This window comes from Capsicum annuum, chromosome 10 (assembly GCF_002878395.1).
Source record: "Capsicum annuum cultivar UCD-10X-F1 chromosome 10, UCD10Xv1.1, whole genome shotgun sequence".
Taxonomy (NCBI): Eukaryota; Viridiplantae; Streptophyta; class Magnoliopsida; order Solanales; family Solanaceae; genus Capsicum; species Capsicum annuum.
The window spans coordinates 80,343,641-80,360,000 of record NC_061120.1 but is presented as its reverse complement, the minus strand read 5'-3'; the positions used below and the strand labels follow the sequence as shown (position 1 = coordinate 80,360,000).

The 16,360-nt window shown below is 35.7% G+C and overlaps 1 pseudogene; it reads left to right on the top strand.

Moving 5' to 3' along the window:
* Positions 1 to 2,399: 2,399 nt before the first annotated feature.
* Positions 2,400 to 16,360, top strand: part of LOC107844208 — a 34,097-nt pseudogene continuing 20,136 nt past the window's right edge.

Genomic DNA, 16,360 nt, shown 5'->3' with positions numbered 1-16,360 from the left:
ATTAAAGTGCGACAAAAAAAGGGTTGCAGAAAAAACTAACCAAAATAAAAAGCTCAAATTTTGAAAGACTGAAACATCACATAGAGAATCAATCAGATACCCACTAAAATTCCTCTGCAATAATTTGTGTTAATTAGAGAAAATCTCACCAGAACTGAGGGAAAGTAGTATTTATCGAGAAATCATATCCTTCTCTCAAAGCTCTCATGAAGTCTTGTTGGCATGTCCTATCATTTGGTTGGCTCAAACGCTCTACCGTGGATTTTTATTGCTTTCTTTAAAGACACAAATCACTCAGACATTTTGTTAGAGTTGTGACCCGAATTATGTTGAATGGGCCCTGAATGGACCTTTATGTTTTTGGGCCTAGGACTTATTTGTATGCACGTTTTATATAAGTTCATTTAGTGGGTTTTTTGTGCATTCAAAAAATTCAGTCTTCTCCACATTGTACTCTTTCTCCATTAAAGTGAAACCCTCCTCTACCTCTGCCCGTGGTTTTTCCCGCAAAGGTTTCCACGTAAATCTTATGTGTGTTGTTCTTGTTTTTTTTACTTGTGGTTTTCTTATTATGTTTGAATATAACAAACTGGTATCAGATTATGTTCGATTGTTTTCTCGGGGATGGCAACCATGAAGTATGATATTCCATTGTTAGATCGCAACACCAGATTTTTGTTATGGCAGGTTAAGTTATGGAATGTGCTCGCACATATGGATTTTGATGATGCTTTATTAGTGTTTGAGAAGATGCCCTAATCGTGGACGGACGAGGACAAACGACGTAAGGATCGGAAGTCTCTATCTCAGGTTCACCTTTATTTATCCAATCAGATTCTACAGAATGTTTTGAAGGAGATAATAGATGCTGCATTATGATTAAAATTGGAATCATTGTGTATAACGAAGAGCCTAACAAGTAAGTTGTATCTCAATCAACGACTTTATTCCCATCACATGTCTGAGGGTGTGTCCTTGGAGGATTACCTATCTGTATTTAAGAAAATCATCTCTAATTTAGAGACTCTAGAGGTTAAGTACGATTAGGAAAATCTAGGGTTGATTTTGTTGTGTTCGTTGCCTGCATCATACATGACCTTTAGGGATACGATTTTATATAGTCGTGATACTCTGACGATTGATGAAGTCTATGACATGTTATTATCTAAGAAGAAGATGAAGCATCTTATGAATGAGTCGAAAAGTCAAGGGGATGGTCTCATTATTCGAGGAGGAAGGACTTGTGAAAGGAATTCTGGGGGAATAGGTCAAAATTCAGAAATAGAAACAAAACCTGTAACTACTGCAAGAAGAACGACCATATCAAATTCGAGTGTTAGAGGCTACATAATAGAGAGAAAAGAGAAGCTCCAAAACCAAAGGAAAACCAACCAGAGAAGTCTGGTGAAGCCAGTTTTATGGAAGATGGCGGTAGTGATGGAGAACTCTTGGTAGTTTTTGATGGTAACTCCAAATCCTATGAGTATTGGATTCTTGATTCAAATTTCACTTTTTATATGTGTCGTAATCGGAATTGGTTTACAATATATGAAATAGTCTCTAAAGGTGTTGTGTTGATGGGAAATAACACAAATTTTAAAATAGCTGGTACCGGAACAATCAGGATCAAGATATTTTATGGGGTTGTGAGGACACTTGGTGGTATGTTGTATGTCCCAGACCTGAAGAGAAATCTTATTTCCTTGCGTACCCTTGATTCAAACGGTTATAGGAACACTGGTGAAAGTGGAGTCCTGAAGGTTACTAAAGGTGCTCTTGTTATGATGAAGGGACAGAGAAAGTCTGCAAATTTATATGTCCTGCAAGTCTCTAATATTATAGGTGATGCAACTATTTCTACCTCCTCTCTATCAGAAAGTAACGTTGCTAAAATTTGGCATATGCGCCTGGGTCATATGAGTGAAAATGAGATGGCTGAACTAAGCATGAGAGAAATTCTTGATGGGCAGAGTATTAATAAATTAGAGTTCTGTGAGCACTGCATTTGTGGGAAGTAGAAGAGAGTCAGATTCACTAAAGACATCCACTTAACTAAAGGGACACTTGATTATATTCATTCTGATCTCTGGGGTTCTGCTAGAGTACCTTCTAGAGGAGGTGCTAATTACTTGTTGACTATTATTGATGACTATTCCAAAAAAGTTTGGCTGTTCTTCCTGAAGTAAAAGAATGATTTGTTGCCTACTTTTAAGGAGTGGAAGATTATGATTGAAAAGCAAAAATGGAAGCAGGTAAAATGCCTTCGAACTGATAATGGTTTAGAGTTTTGTTCTAATGAATTTAATGCTCTGAGCAAGTCAAAAATAATTGTGAGGCACTTGACAGTTCGTCATACTCCATAGCAGAATGGTGTGGCTGAACGAATGAGTAGGACTATAATGGAGAAGGTGGGTTGTATGCTCTCTAATTCTGATTTACCCGTCTTTTTAGGCTGAAGCTGCTTCCATAACTTGTCCTTTTACTAACTACACTCCCTCAGTCATGATTGATAAAAAAACTCCACAAGAGGTATGGTCTGGTACTCCTGCTAGTTATTCTGATTTGAGGATATTTGGATGTGCTGCGTATGCTCATGTTGATAATGGAAAATTGGAGCCTAGATCTGTCAAGTGCTTATTTTTGGGTTATATGCCTGGTGTTAAAGGTTATAAGCTTTGGTGTCCAGAAAATAGAAAGGTTATAATTAGCAAGGATATTGTGTTTAATGAAACTGCCATGCTTTAGGCTCCTTCCAAATCTAGTGCTTCGCCTCCGGATGAGCTTAGTGACATGAATCAACAACAGTCAAGCACCCATGTTGAATTGCCTATTAGAGAAGAGTCTACACCAGTGCCTACTTCTCAGCCTAGCCTAGAGATACAGAGTGATACTATTTCTTCTTCACCACCGGTGGTGCCACAATATTCTATTGCTAAAGAAAGGCCTAGAAGAGATATTAGAACTCCTTAGAAGTATGCTGAAGCTGATTTGGTTGCTTATGCATTGAGTGTAGCAGAAGGTATTGATTCCAGTGAAGATCCTTCTTTTCACTCAGATGTAATTAGTTATGATGATTCCGGCCGATGGATGATTGGTATGAAGGAGGAGATGGAATCACTTCATAAGAATGGCATATGGGATCTGGTGAGATTACCTAAAGATAAGAAAACTATTCGTTGCAAGTGAGTATTCAAAAAGAAAGAAGGAACATCGGGAGTTGAAGATGCTAGGTATAAAGTAAGAGTAGTTGCTAAAGGTTACAGTCAGGTTCCAGGTATTGACTTCATAGATATGTTTTCTCCAGTTGTAAAGCATAGTTCGATTCAAGCATTGCTTGGTATTGTGGCCATGTATAATCTTGAGCTTGAGCAGTTGGATGTCAAAACTGCATTCTTACATGGAGAACTTGATGGAAACATCTATATACAACAACCAGAGGGATTTGTAGTCTCAGGAAAGGAGGACTATGTATGCTTGCTGAAGAAGTCTCTTTATGGCTTAAAGTAGTCACCCAGACAGTGGTATAAGAGGTTTGACTCTTTATGACCTCTCTTATATTCATAAGAGAAGTTATGATAGTTGTGTCTACTTCAAGGAGGTGAGTGATGGTTCATTCATGTATCTTCTCTTGTATGTTGATGATATGTTAATTGCAGCAAAGGATATGAGAAAGATAATAAAAGTCAAAGCCCAACTTAGTAAGGAGTTTGATATGAAGGATCTAGGAGCAGCAAAAAAGATTCTTTGCATGGAGATTCTGAGGGATTGAAAGAATTTTAAATTGTACTTGAGTCAGAAAAGATATATTAAAAAAGTGCTTTACAGGTTCAATATTCAGAATGCCAAGCCTATTAGTACTCCATTGGCAGCTCACTTCAAACTCTCGGCCACTTTATCTACAAAGACAGATGATGAACATGACTATATGTCTCGAGTTTCATACTCTAGTGTTGTCGGGTCTTTTATGAATGCGATGGTGTGTTCCCGACCAGATTTATCTTATGTTGTCAGTGCAGTTAGCAGATACATGGCAAATCCTGGCAAAGAACACTGGAAAGAAGTTCAGTGAATTTTCAGATACTTGAATGGATCTGCAGATGTTTGTTTACAGTTTGGGCAAAATAGAGATGGAGTAATTGGGTATGTTAATTCTGATTTTACAGGAGATTATAATAAAAGGAGGTTCCTTACAGGCTATGTTTTCACCATTGGTGGTTATGCTATTAGTTGAAAAGCTACCTTACAGACTGCGGTTGCTTTGTCAACTACTAAGGCAGAGTACATGGCTATTACAAAGGCTTTCAAAGAAGCTATTTGGTTGAAGGGTCTATTTGATGAACTTAGTAAAGACTTACAAATTACTACGGTCTTTTGTGACTGTCAAAGTGAAATCTTCCTTATGAAAGATCAGATGTTTCATGAGAGGACAAAGCATATCAATGATCGGTATCATTTTGTGCGTGAAATTATTGCTCGTGGTGATATTGTGGTAAGCAAGATTAGTACTCATGATAATCCTGCTGATATGATGACCAAGACACTACCAAGTGCCAAGTTTGAGCATTGCTTGGACTTGGTTAGTGTTAGCTGTTGAGATGTGCCCTTAGGGGCTTTTGTGGAAGAGGTGGAGAGTTTGTCTTGAAATGGATTTGAGTTCTGAATTAGAATTCATATCAAGGTGGAGATTGTTAGAGTTGTGACCTGAATTATGTTGAGTGGGCCCTAAATGGACCTTTATATTTTTGGGCCTAGGACTTATTTGTAAGTACGTATTATATAAGTGTATTTAGTGGGTTATTTTGTGCATTCAGAAAATTCCGTCTTCTACACATTGTACTCTTTTCCATTATAGTGAAACCCTCCTCTATCTCTGCCCGTGGTTTTTCCCGCAAGGGTTTCCACGTAAATCTTGTGTGTGTTATTTTTCTTTTTCTTTTACTTGTGGTTTGCTTATTCTGTCCGAATATAACACATTTTAAATGAGGGAAGAGAACTTCTCAACCTGAGGCAAATGTGGAGGCGTGTACAATTGTTTTTTACTTTCTAATTGCTTCAATATTTTTTTCCTTAAGAGCATTCTCCAAAAAAAAAAAAGGTTTTTCATTATCTAGAATTGGCAAAAGAGTAATTCTGGATTGAATTTTGATAGGTCAAAATAGATTGAATTTATAAATAGGTTATTGTCCAATCTCACTCAAAAGTTATATTAGTTGCGAATTAAGATGAGATGAGTTAATAAATGGGCTAGCTATATTTCAATTCAAAAATTATACAAAAATACTTGGTTAATATATCACTATCTTTTACTCATTTGCGAATATTAGAGATCATTGTAACCTTTATCCTAAAGCTTATTCATTTATGTTAATATATATAATCAACTATTTCAAAGTATTCTTTGTAACCATTAAAGTTCTAATTGTATCGGCTCATAGCTACCATCCTCTCCCTAGGAAAAAATATAATGCCATAATTAGTACAATTTTGTGCAAAATACACCCATTGAATCTTTGTATTAATATTTTTTGCTACGATTAACTCTGATATATACCATTGCAGGAGGATGAAGTTCCAATAAAGTCTAACGAAAAATTGATCGACAATTTTGAATGGGCAGAAGAATGCCTAAACACTAATTATTATGGAGCAAAAACAATGATTGATGCCTTTATTCCTCTACTTCTCTTGTCTCCAACACCAAGGGTTGTTAATGTTTCTTCTTTGCTTGGAAAGATAAAGGTAGGATCTAACTTTTTTTTTTAACTAATAATGATAAGATTAATAGTTTGCTTAAAAGTTCTTTAGTTTTCTTCCTTTCTTGCAAAAAGTGGAAAAGAAACTTTGGCACAAATACTTTGGGTCATAATTCTATGAGGGTGTTTGACAAGGTTTATAAGTTGGTTAAGTTTACTTATAAATACTTTTTAGGTTATTTAAATGTTTGGTAAATGTTTAAAATGCCTACAAGTCAAAAGTTACAAGCCACACCACAAAACCGAGGAGGTGTGACTGACACCTGGTGCCACACTTGACTGAATAAATCTACTGAAACATAACCAAATAACATCAGTGGACCATCAATTCCAAGTTGAATTTGAAAAAGGAACAACATCAAGATAAATATAAATGCATCAAAAGTATAATATAAGGAAAATTGGACTGTAACTGACTACCTAACCCACAACAACAATCGTCTACAAGCCTCTAAAATGAGAAATCGTCAATCACTATTCAGGACAGTCCCCGTAGTACTCATTAGTTATGCAAGCCAATGTAAGGTCTAGACTCGGCAACTCCAAAAAAAATGAAGCACACCAACCATAAGCTGAACTCGATCATACGTGGCGAGGACGCTTTTTCTCCTAATAACCTACAGGCACGAGTGCAGTGCCCCCAGAAAATGAGGACATTAATACATTAATTGAGATCGGGATATGTTAGGTATCAAAACCCCTTGAATTACCACCGATAAATACAGATTTGTGTAACTTAGCTTATTTAACTTTTGAGATCGTTACTTTGGTGGTCATAATTTATTTGAGCTCTTAGAACTAGGAACTATAGACATGTGATGCAGATATGTGAGTAAAATACTCGAGGCAACAACAATGATAGGAAGTAAAAGAGACTTCAATGTGATACTTAGGAACTTGTAGCACTCATTGAATATACACAAGTGAGCCATGAGGATGGGGAAGTAAGGACTTTAGGGTGTGTATAAATGGTCCATTAAGAAGTATAAAAAGGGAGCTAATAAAACTATTTAGCACATAGTTCATTTAGAACCTTTTTAAACTTTTCAAATGTGTGTTTTCAATCATGGGCGGATCCAGGATTCGGAGTCTCCGGGTGCCAAGTAGACTCATTGATTAAATTGTGCCACCTGATCCACATGCCACTTTGGTTCTTTGGGTGGCAAGTTTGTTATTTATGTACTATATTATATATATATATATATATATACACACTTTATATAGATAGAGTTTCCGTCAAAGTTTGCGGGTGGCGTGGCACCCCCAGAACCCTTAATAAATCCGCCCCTTTTTCCAATAGAGACACATAGCTTCTCAAATAAAGAGGTTTGGACTATATAATAAATATTTACTAGAAGATAACAAATAAAAGGGTACATGAGCGTGAGAACTATTGAGTTGCGTGGACAAATTATAATAAGGAAAAATTGCACATTTCAAGTAAGGAACACAATTGTATGATTAAACCAACAAGGAATCCATAAGGTCAACATTATCCTACCACGACAAAAGTGGTATCAAATTAAAGGAACATATTATTGTGTGAACCAAATGAAGTATACCATCAAATAGACAATTGGAGCATATAATACAATAAGCATTTAAAATACACAAGCAGGTGACAAGCTTACAAGTTCAAGTTTATTCACAAACCCTGATCTTTTTACACATAAGCAACCCAACCATAGCTTGAAGAGTTCAAATCGTAACCCAAACAATTATTGCAACTTCCTCAAATTATAAATGAGTATATACAACCTTAATGCACAAATTAAATAACTCTTGAATTTCTAATAATTCCAATATGTTTACATGAATCAAGGTTAGCGTCAAGAGTAAGACTAACTTGTGCAAATTACACTAAGTTTTCAAGATAATATACCCGGACAACCCATTGTCAAGTGTTATAACTTAGTTTTGAATGGGTGAAAGGGAGAATTAAGATTTATGGCCTTCATGGAAGTTGTAGGTAAATGTCTTGGGCTTACAAAAAGACCAGAATCACCACAAAATACATTTTGTACAAGAAGACATCATTAACATACTAACTGTAGCACATAGGGAGTTTTTAAACTAGAGAATGGATCCACTATTATAGGGCCATAACAACAAAACCAGTTTTTGATATATCAATAAAAGTTGTAGATCTACGTGTTTATCTTTCCAAAATATATTTTTGTAGTTAGAACGGATCACTACATCGTGAGATATGCTAGGTTTACTAAACCCTATACAATTTCACAACGTTTTTAAGTTACTTACACACACCTTATGATATATCTAAACCACCAATATTTTCCCTATCAATGTTTTATTGCATATGAACTATTCTTATGACTAGAGATTTTCTATTTCTTTACTTTCAAACTACGCGCTACATCCATGTTAACATGAGCTCTCAACAAGGGATAACTATTTCAAATGAGTATGAACAATATAATCTAGAAGTTCTATGAGATGTCCCTCAATAGTAGTACACTCGATTCAAAATCTTGAAATCAAGATTTGTTCCATGAGAAGAAGGTAATGGCCTCAACTTAAATGTTCATAATTTTGACCAGTACAACTACCACAATTCAATCTACCTTTTAAGGCGTTAGTATACACCGATATAAGTGGTAATGCTAGTGTTAGTATCCAACCAACCCACAATTGATTCAACCTCGTAGGCTCAAAAGGTTTCAACTGACCAAAATCACATACTATAAATAAGGAAGAAATGCAAAAACAAATAATAAGATCCAAGAAAATTGTAGCCTCAACAATCTTACTTGCCCCTACTTTAGCTCATACAACCGTCAACACTATAATAGGACAACCTACTGTCGATATCTACCAACCAATTCTTCTTGTGCTCGATTCTTATATCACTAACTTACTAAGCCTTCATATACCTCACAAACAACTAACAACAAGAAGTTACAGTAATATTTCACAACCATATGGATTGCAATGTAACACATGGTGGAGTTTAGATGTACACGCACCCCGATCCATAGCCTAAGGACATGTAATGCATATATTGTAGGTGTCACCAAATCCTAGAATCTAAGGCATGAAATTTGTGGGAAACCTATAGGCAAATCATACCATCACAACAATTTCAGCTAACCAGGAATCCATGATAAAAATAAGTAAATCGTTATGCCGGTCAACAAGACCATCATAGTGTCTAACAAGAAATCAAACATGTAACACATAATTGCGATAGAGATAGAAACCCCACCAATAATAACACTATATGAATGTACCTCCACTGTACCAAAACCGTAGTACTATGATCAATCTAACCAATGCAAAAATCCAATAAATATGATAGTGAAGACATCAATCTCACCCCTTTTTTTTGGACGCGAGGATGTAACTGATACAAAACAAGCCACAGAAGGTACGAAACACAACTGATACAAAACAAGCCACAGAAAGCACGAAACACACTCCAAAATAGTCCACAAATCTTAAGGATCTGAGGAGCTTTTGAAGACCACTCTCGGATTCACTACAACAACAAGAATACAAGAATACAAGGGTGTTTTTGACTCCAAAACAGCCACCAAAACGTGATGAACACAAGAAGATAGACAACAATATGATAAGAACAATAACAACAACAAACGGTTTGCACTAAACAAGAGGAAACACCATAAGATTACAATAAAAGAAAAGGGATAGATAGATAGACTAATGGTTGGTATAATCTTAAGAACCCAAGAGCATATTCCACTCTTGGACCCTTAAATATACACACAACTCTCACCTATCTCTTACGAAGACACAAGGTCAAAATCCACCTCCCAAACATCACGTTTCCAAGCCATGAGATCAACAAGAGTGATTCCACACTCTCTATGCCTAATTTCAGTTTTGGTGCCTCAAGGAGAGAGGACTTATGTTTCTTTGTGTTTTAAGACTTACAAAATCATGAATAATCTAAGTCTAAAAGCCCTACAATGTTCTATTAATACTAGGTTACAAATAAAATACAAAATGTCCAAATGCCATTTTAAGAGCTAGGCTCCCTTCAAGTGTATTTAGGGTCTGCCTTATTGTGTTCCAAGGCTTCTCTTTACACTCCAAGTGTGAGATTAGGGTCGGTTTGGTGTGTTTTAAGTCCTTTACTTTCACACTCCAAGCCCTGGGTTCATTACATTCTCACATGCGTCCATCTTTGTGGTCGTACTTGTATCATCCTCCCCTCCTTAAAAAGGATTCAACCTCGAATCTATGCCTTCCAAAATCAAAGAGAGAAAAACAAGCACACTTCCTCATGGAATGAGGGTTAGGATTAGAAAAAATAAACAATAATGGTATGCACTCAAAACACTCAAAATATCCCACACCAAAAAAAAGAAACTAAGGACCCTTTGAGTTCAAGTCTCGACCAACAACAAATCTTGTCATGCCAAGGTGGTTCATATTTGACATATAACCAAAAGTCCTTAGCGTTAAACAATATGAAGCCATCGATAAATTCACCAAGGACTTGGCTATGATAAGCACCCAAAAGAAACATACCTAAGCTGAGAGTAAATCTTCCCCACCCTAAGATGGCACCTAGATCAAATGGGAAAAGTGGCCATAGATACGGGTCTAAACAACACACCCATTTACCGTAGTCTTTACCACAACCACACGGCCTACTCTCTACATTGGCATACATATCATCATAAGTAAAGAGAGAGTAGAGAAAGGTGGCACTCAATTCTACTTCTATTATGGTGTCCTCAGAAAAGCCACATAAAGTAGAAAAAGTAGTTTTCAAGACCACACATTCCTTATCCTTAAGAGTACTCTCATCTTCCAAGAAGAGATTTCTATATTTAGGAGGAATTTTTTAACACCATATGATACGAGACAAACAAGAAGAACACGAAACACACTCCAAATCAGTCCACTAAACTTAAGGATCCGAGGACCTTTTTGGAGACCACTCTCGGATTCGCTACCAATAAGAAGAATACAAGATTCAATGATGTATATAACACCCAAAATATCATCAACACGTGAAGAATAAGAGGATTGCAATAATAATAACCAACGGTTTCAACAACATAAGGAACAACAACAAAAGATTACACTAAACAAAGAGATAAAAAGATAGACTACATGAAGGCATAATCTTAAGAACCCAAGAGCATATTCCACTCTTGGACCCCTAACATTACACACTACAATTCACCTTTCTCTTACGTGGCACAAGAGGGAACTCGATCTCCCAAGCATCCAACGTTTCCAAGATTGAATCCAACACGAGTGATTCTACACTCAAGTTGAAATCCCTAGTGACAATGTTTGGCCATAGGTGCCTTTCTCACAAAAGAGAAATGTCTAAGTGTCTACAACTTTCAATATTCATTAAAACTAATGACTAAAACCCTACATCACATCATTCTATTTATAATTTATTATAAATAATAGGTAAAATGACCAAAAGGTCCCTTTAATGAAATGTAACCAAGGGTTTTCCTTGGAGTGCAAGTTTAGGGTCGGTTTTGGTGGGATACAAGGTCTTCTCCACACTTTACTTGGACGCTTTATTGGATGGGTCTAATGCATTCTCACATACATGCATCCTCGTGGTCGTACCCTATCATCCTTCCCTTCTTGAAAAAGGATTCAACCTTAAATCCGTACCTCGTAAAATCAAAAGAAGACAATAAGCACACATCCTCAAGACATGAGGGGTTAGGATTAGCAAAATGCACACATCATATTCCATGCCGGGTGGGTACAAACTTGGAGTATATCCATGTGTCCTTTGTGTTGAACATAAAAAGCTTAGTACAAAAGACACAAAGGAAGTGGTCATCATCCACAAAAGGAGATAAGGAAGAACTTTGTCTTCCTTCATTAGCACTCACAACCAAACATTTCTTGTCGTCTTACCCAAGCATTAAGTGGGGAGTGTAGAGATTTCCACATTTCAAGAGGGTGCCAGGATCAAATGGAAAAATTAGCCAAGGGCCTAAGACGAGGCTAGCACTCCCTTCCCCTAGAATGTCACTCCCACACTCACGCACAAAAACATTTTCATACACATGGTCTTTATGAACAAAACTAATTGCAATGCTTTTACCACACAAAATGTTCAAAGAGTTATGTGCATTATCAAGATCAATTCTATAGAGATCATCACTAACTTGAGAATTTTTAAGAGCACTATTCACATGCTCAAGTAGTGAACTACATTTAAGAGTAAATTGATCATCATGCACACCAAGAGTACTACCAAGAGTACTCATTTCCGAGACTAAACATTCCTTAAACATTCCTTGCCCATAAGAGTACTCTCATCTTCCAAGAAGAGATTTCCATCTTTAGGTTTAATGTTTTGTTTGAAGATGATATAAACACTCCTAATGAACCTAGTGGTGAAACACAAGACAAGCCATGAAAGGCACGAAACACACTCCAAAATAATCTGCAAATTTTAAGGATCTGAGGACCTTTTGGAGACCACTCCCGGATTCACTACAACAACAAGAATACAAGAATACAAGGGTGTATTTAACACTAAAACAGCCACCAAAATATGATGAACACAAGAAGCTAGACAACAATATGATAAGAACAATAACAACAACAAACGGCTTGCACTAAACAAGAGGAAACACCACAAGATTACAATAAAAGAAAAGGGATAGAAAGATAGACCAATGGTTGGTATAATCTTAAGAACCCAAGAGAATATTCCACTCTTGGACCCTTAACACTACACATAACGTTCACCTATCTCTTACGAATATACAAGGTCGGAATCCACCTCCCAAGCATCACGTTTCCAAGCCATGAGATCAACAAGAGTGGATTCCACACTCTCTATGCCTAATTTCGGTTTTGGTGCCTCAAGGAGAGAGGACTTGTGTTTCTTTGCGTTTCAATACTTACAACATCATGAATAATCTAAGTCTAAAAGCCCTACAATGTTCTATTTATACTAGGTTGCAAATAAAATACAAAATATCCAAAATTCCCTTTTAAGAGTTAGGCTCCCTTCAAGTGTATTTAGGGGCTGCCTTGTTGTGTTCCAAGGCTCCTCTTTACACTCCAAGTGTGAGATTAGGGTCGGTTTGGTATGTTTTAAGTCCTTCACTCACACACTCCAAGCCCCGGGTTCATTACATTCTCACATGCGTCCATCTTCGTGGTCGTACTTGTATCAGTAACCCTCTAGTAATACATATCAAAATAATTTAGGAACAATTTTGTATAAGTAAAGATTACACCACAAAAAAATTGTAGTGGTATGTTTTGGTCTTATACTAAGGGTACGACACACCAACAAGGTTATATATAAAATCCACATGAAATTATCTTCGATCCACAAACTCACAAATTTTATTAATAACTATTTTCATCAACAATAAGGACTCTCATGACTTACTAACAAATAAAAGTATAATTGACGGGAAATTAAATCTTAAAATGACTCCATTTGACTCAAAATCAATATAATGACTTGATAATGGTTAGTTGGTAATTCCTACCTTTCAAACTTACTTGCGATATACATCACCAGATAAAAATTATTTATCAAGAATCATGCCAACAATAATTTAGAAATATCTAATAACCGACTCTTTTCAAAAGCACGCTAGACTAAAAAAATCACACATCTTATGAAATTATACCAAAAAGAAAGAAATAACCTTAACATACCTCAAATTCAAATATGACTCTTTTGATGATGACACTTAATTCCCTTCTAGAAATCACGTGTGATGTCTAAGTAATTTTTTTCACAATATTTTCTTCAATTGTATGCAACAAATATTTGTATATATCTCGACTTCACCTTTGAGGAAAGGAATGGAACAAACTGTTGAATTTCTCCGCAGAATGAATTGCTCAAGTTTACAATTTTTATATTTAATAAAGAATACCACCACTAGTTATATGTATGCCATTTATGCTAAACTTTAGTAGGCGGTGGAAACAATTAGTATATAAAAGCTACTTCATTACTTACCTAATTCCCAGAGAAAAATTAAATTACACATACATAAGGGTCACACAGGGCGGTGCACTCCTATGAGGATAGGATGTATATACACATAATATTATCTATCTATCAGTTCTATTAATCAATAAGTATATTTAAAATTATATCTTTAGCATATATTACAAATAGTGGAAACTTAAGTTGGATAAGTATCACCCAATATAATAGTAACAATGATTTTTGTACTTAGACTTAATATTTCCTTTAAAATAATCAATAAATTGTAAAAATCTTTTAAAATAAATACATACACAAAAATATCGTAACTTAATCATCTTGTTTTATAAATATTTAGCACATTTTAAGAAGGCAATAAGAATATAACTTTTTTTTACCTAATTGAACTTTAAATTAAATATTTTTGAAGACACTAGGTATTACTAAAATTTTCAAATCAAGCCTTTGATATGGGACGAAGGACACACCATAAATTTCCAGAATGTTACGTTCTTTCCCCCTCGAAACATTTGTCCTCGAATGTGAAATAAAGTACACAACTTAGATAAATATACTTGATAAATATACTCATAAGACTCAACTCTATAGAAAGAAGAAAGAATGGAAACATATCCTAAATGTCATGTAGCCTCATGATTATAAGTGTGGTGCACGACACACCCATAAGCAAGACTCTACTTGGCACGATTTGTAGATTTTTTAAGACACGGTGGTTCTCTGATACCAACTTTGTCACACCACAAAATCGAAGAGGTGCGACTGACACCTGGTGCCACACTTGACTGAATAAATCAACTGAAATCGAACCAAGTAACATCAGTGGATCATCAAGGCCAAGTTGAATTTGAAAAAGGAACACCATCAAGATACACAAATGCATCAAAAGTATAATATAAGGACAATTGGACTGTACTTGACTACCTGACCACAACAACAATCATCTACAAGCCTCTATAATGAGAATCGCTAATCACTATTCGGGACAGCCCCCATAGTATATCAGTAGTTATACAAGCCAATGTAAGGTCTAAGACTCGGTAACTTCAAAAAAGAAAAAAAAAGCACACCAACCATAAGCTGAACTTGATCATACCTAGCGAGCATCCTTTTTCTCCTAATAACCTGCAGGCATGAGTGCAGTGTCCCCCAGGCAATGGGGACATTAGTACAAAAGAATGTACTAAGTATATAAGGCATAAAGTGACCATATGTAAAATAAGGGCTTAAATGAAAACAGGTATCAATATTTAACCATATAGGCAAGGATAGAAGACCACTTTTTCTTATTATTGAGGAATCACGTACATTACATTCTTTACTTTAGTTTACATTTCTTGTTTTATAAACTTTATACATGTGATATAATGACCAGCTGATCAGTGGTAAAAGAAGAAGACCCTCATAAATTGATGCAAAAGTGAGTGTGTATCAAGAGAGTCAAGCCAACACAAGAATAACAAGAGGAACAACAACAATGCTAGTGAATCGAAATAGGCCACACACGGTTTCACTAGACTTCAAGGTTTCCAAAAAATGACAAGATGATAGAGATTAAAAGATTACAATAACAACAACAAGAGAAACAAAGTGACAGCAACTATAGTGAATCGAAATTGGCCCCACACGGCTTTACTATGCTACTTGTCACACCCCCGGTTTTCACCGCATCCGACCCCACTAGGGAGTTGGTTTTAGAGAAAATGGATTTTCCAATTAAAGTGACGTTCTGAAAAGGGATTATTTTATTTATAGAGTCGCCACTTGGAATTGAGTCTGGGTGTTCCAAGTCACCTTATTGAATCCCTATTCAAAAGAAAATGACTCTTCAATTTTTATTTTTTCGTCTGCGAACTAGAAATTCGGATAAGGAATTCTATTGACCGAGGGAAAGGTGTTAGGCACCCCTCGAGTCCCGTGGTTCTAGCATGGTCGCTTTAATGACTTATGCCTGGCTTAAATTAATCTTTCGGATACATAATATTTGTCGGCCTAAAAGCTACTTACAACCTACTTTGAATTTATTTTAAATTATTTAAAACTGCATTGATGTGTGGCTTACTAATAGTAGTACTTTTCGGCCTTACCACGAGTTTTGGTACATTTCACGTGCCTTTGAGGCATTTACGAATCGTCCCCATTTTCGTAGTCTAAATAAGCACCTAATAGGTTTGAAATTTACCCACCCAATTCAATCGATTTTAAACGGTAGGTCAATTTATTATAACGAATGGTCGGTAGCAGGGCTTTCCAACTTCATCGTTAATTTTCACTTATGTTAAAATTTGAACATTCATTCTTCTATACTTCGCAGATTTAAACTTAAAACTTAGAGAAACTCTATCGTTTGATATCTAAACCCAAAGTTCTTTTTTATTTATTTATTTATTTTCTTTTAAAAGAAAAGAATTAATCTTACATTTTGCTCTAAAGTGGATTAAATTTACCAATATGTATAAGTAAGAAAACACTAATATAATTTTACTGGGGATTAAAACCTAAATCATTCTTTCTACATATCCGCGCCCTAAAAAATGAGCTTTTCATCTCTTTATTTATCGATAAAATATTTTTTAAAGGCCTAAAAACTTCTAACTTTAAATGCATTGATTAGTCCATTATGAATTCGAGACAATTATATCTTATTCCT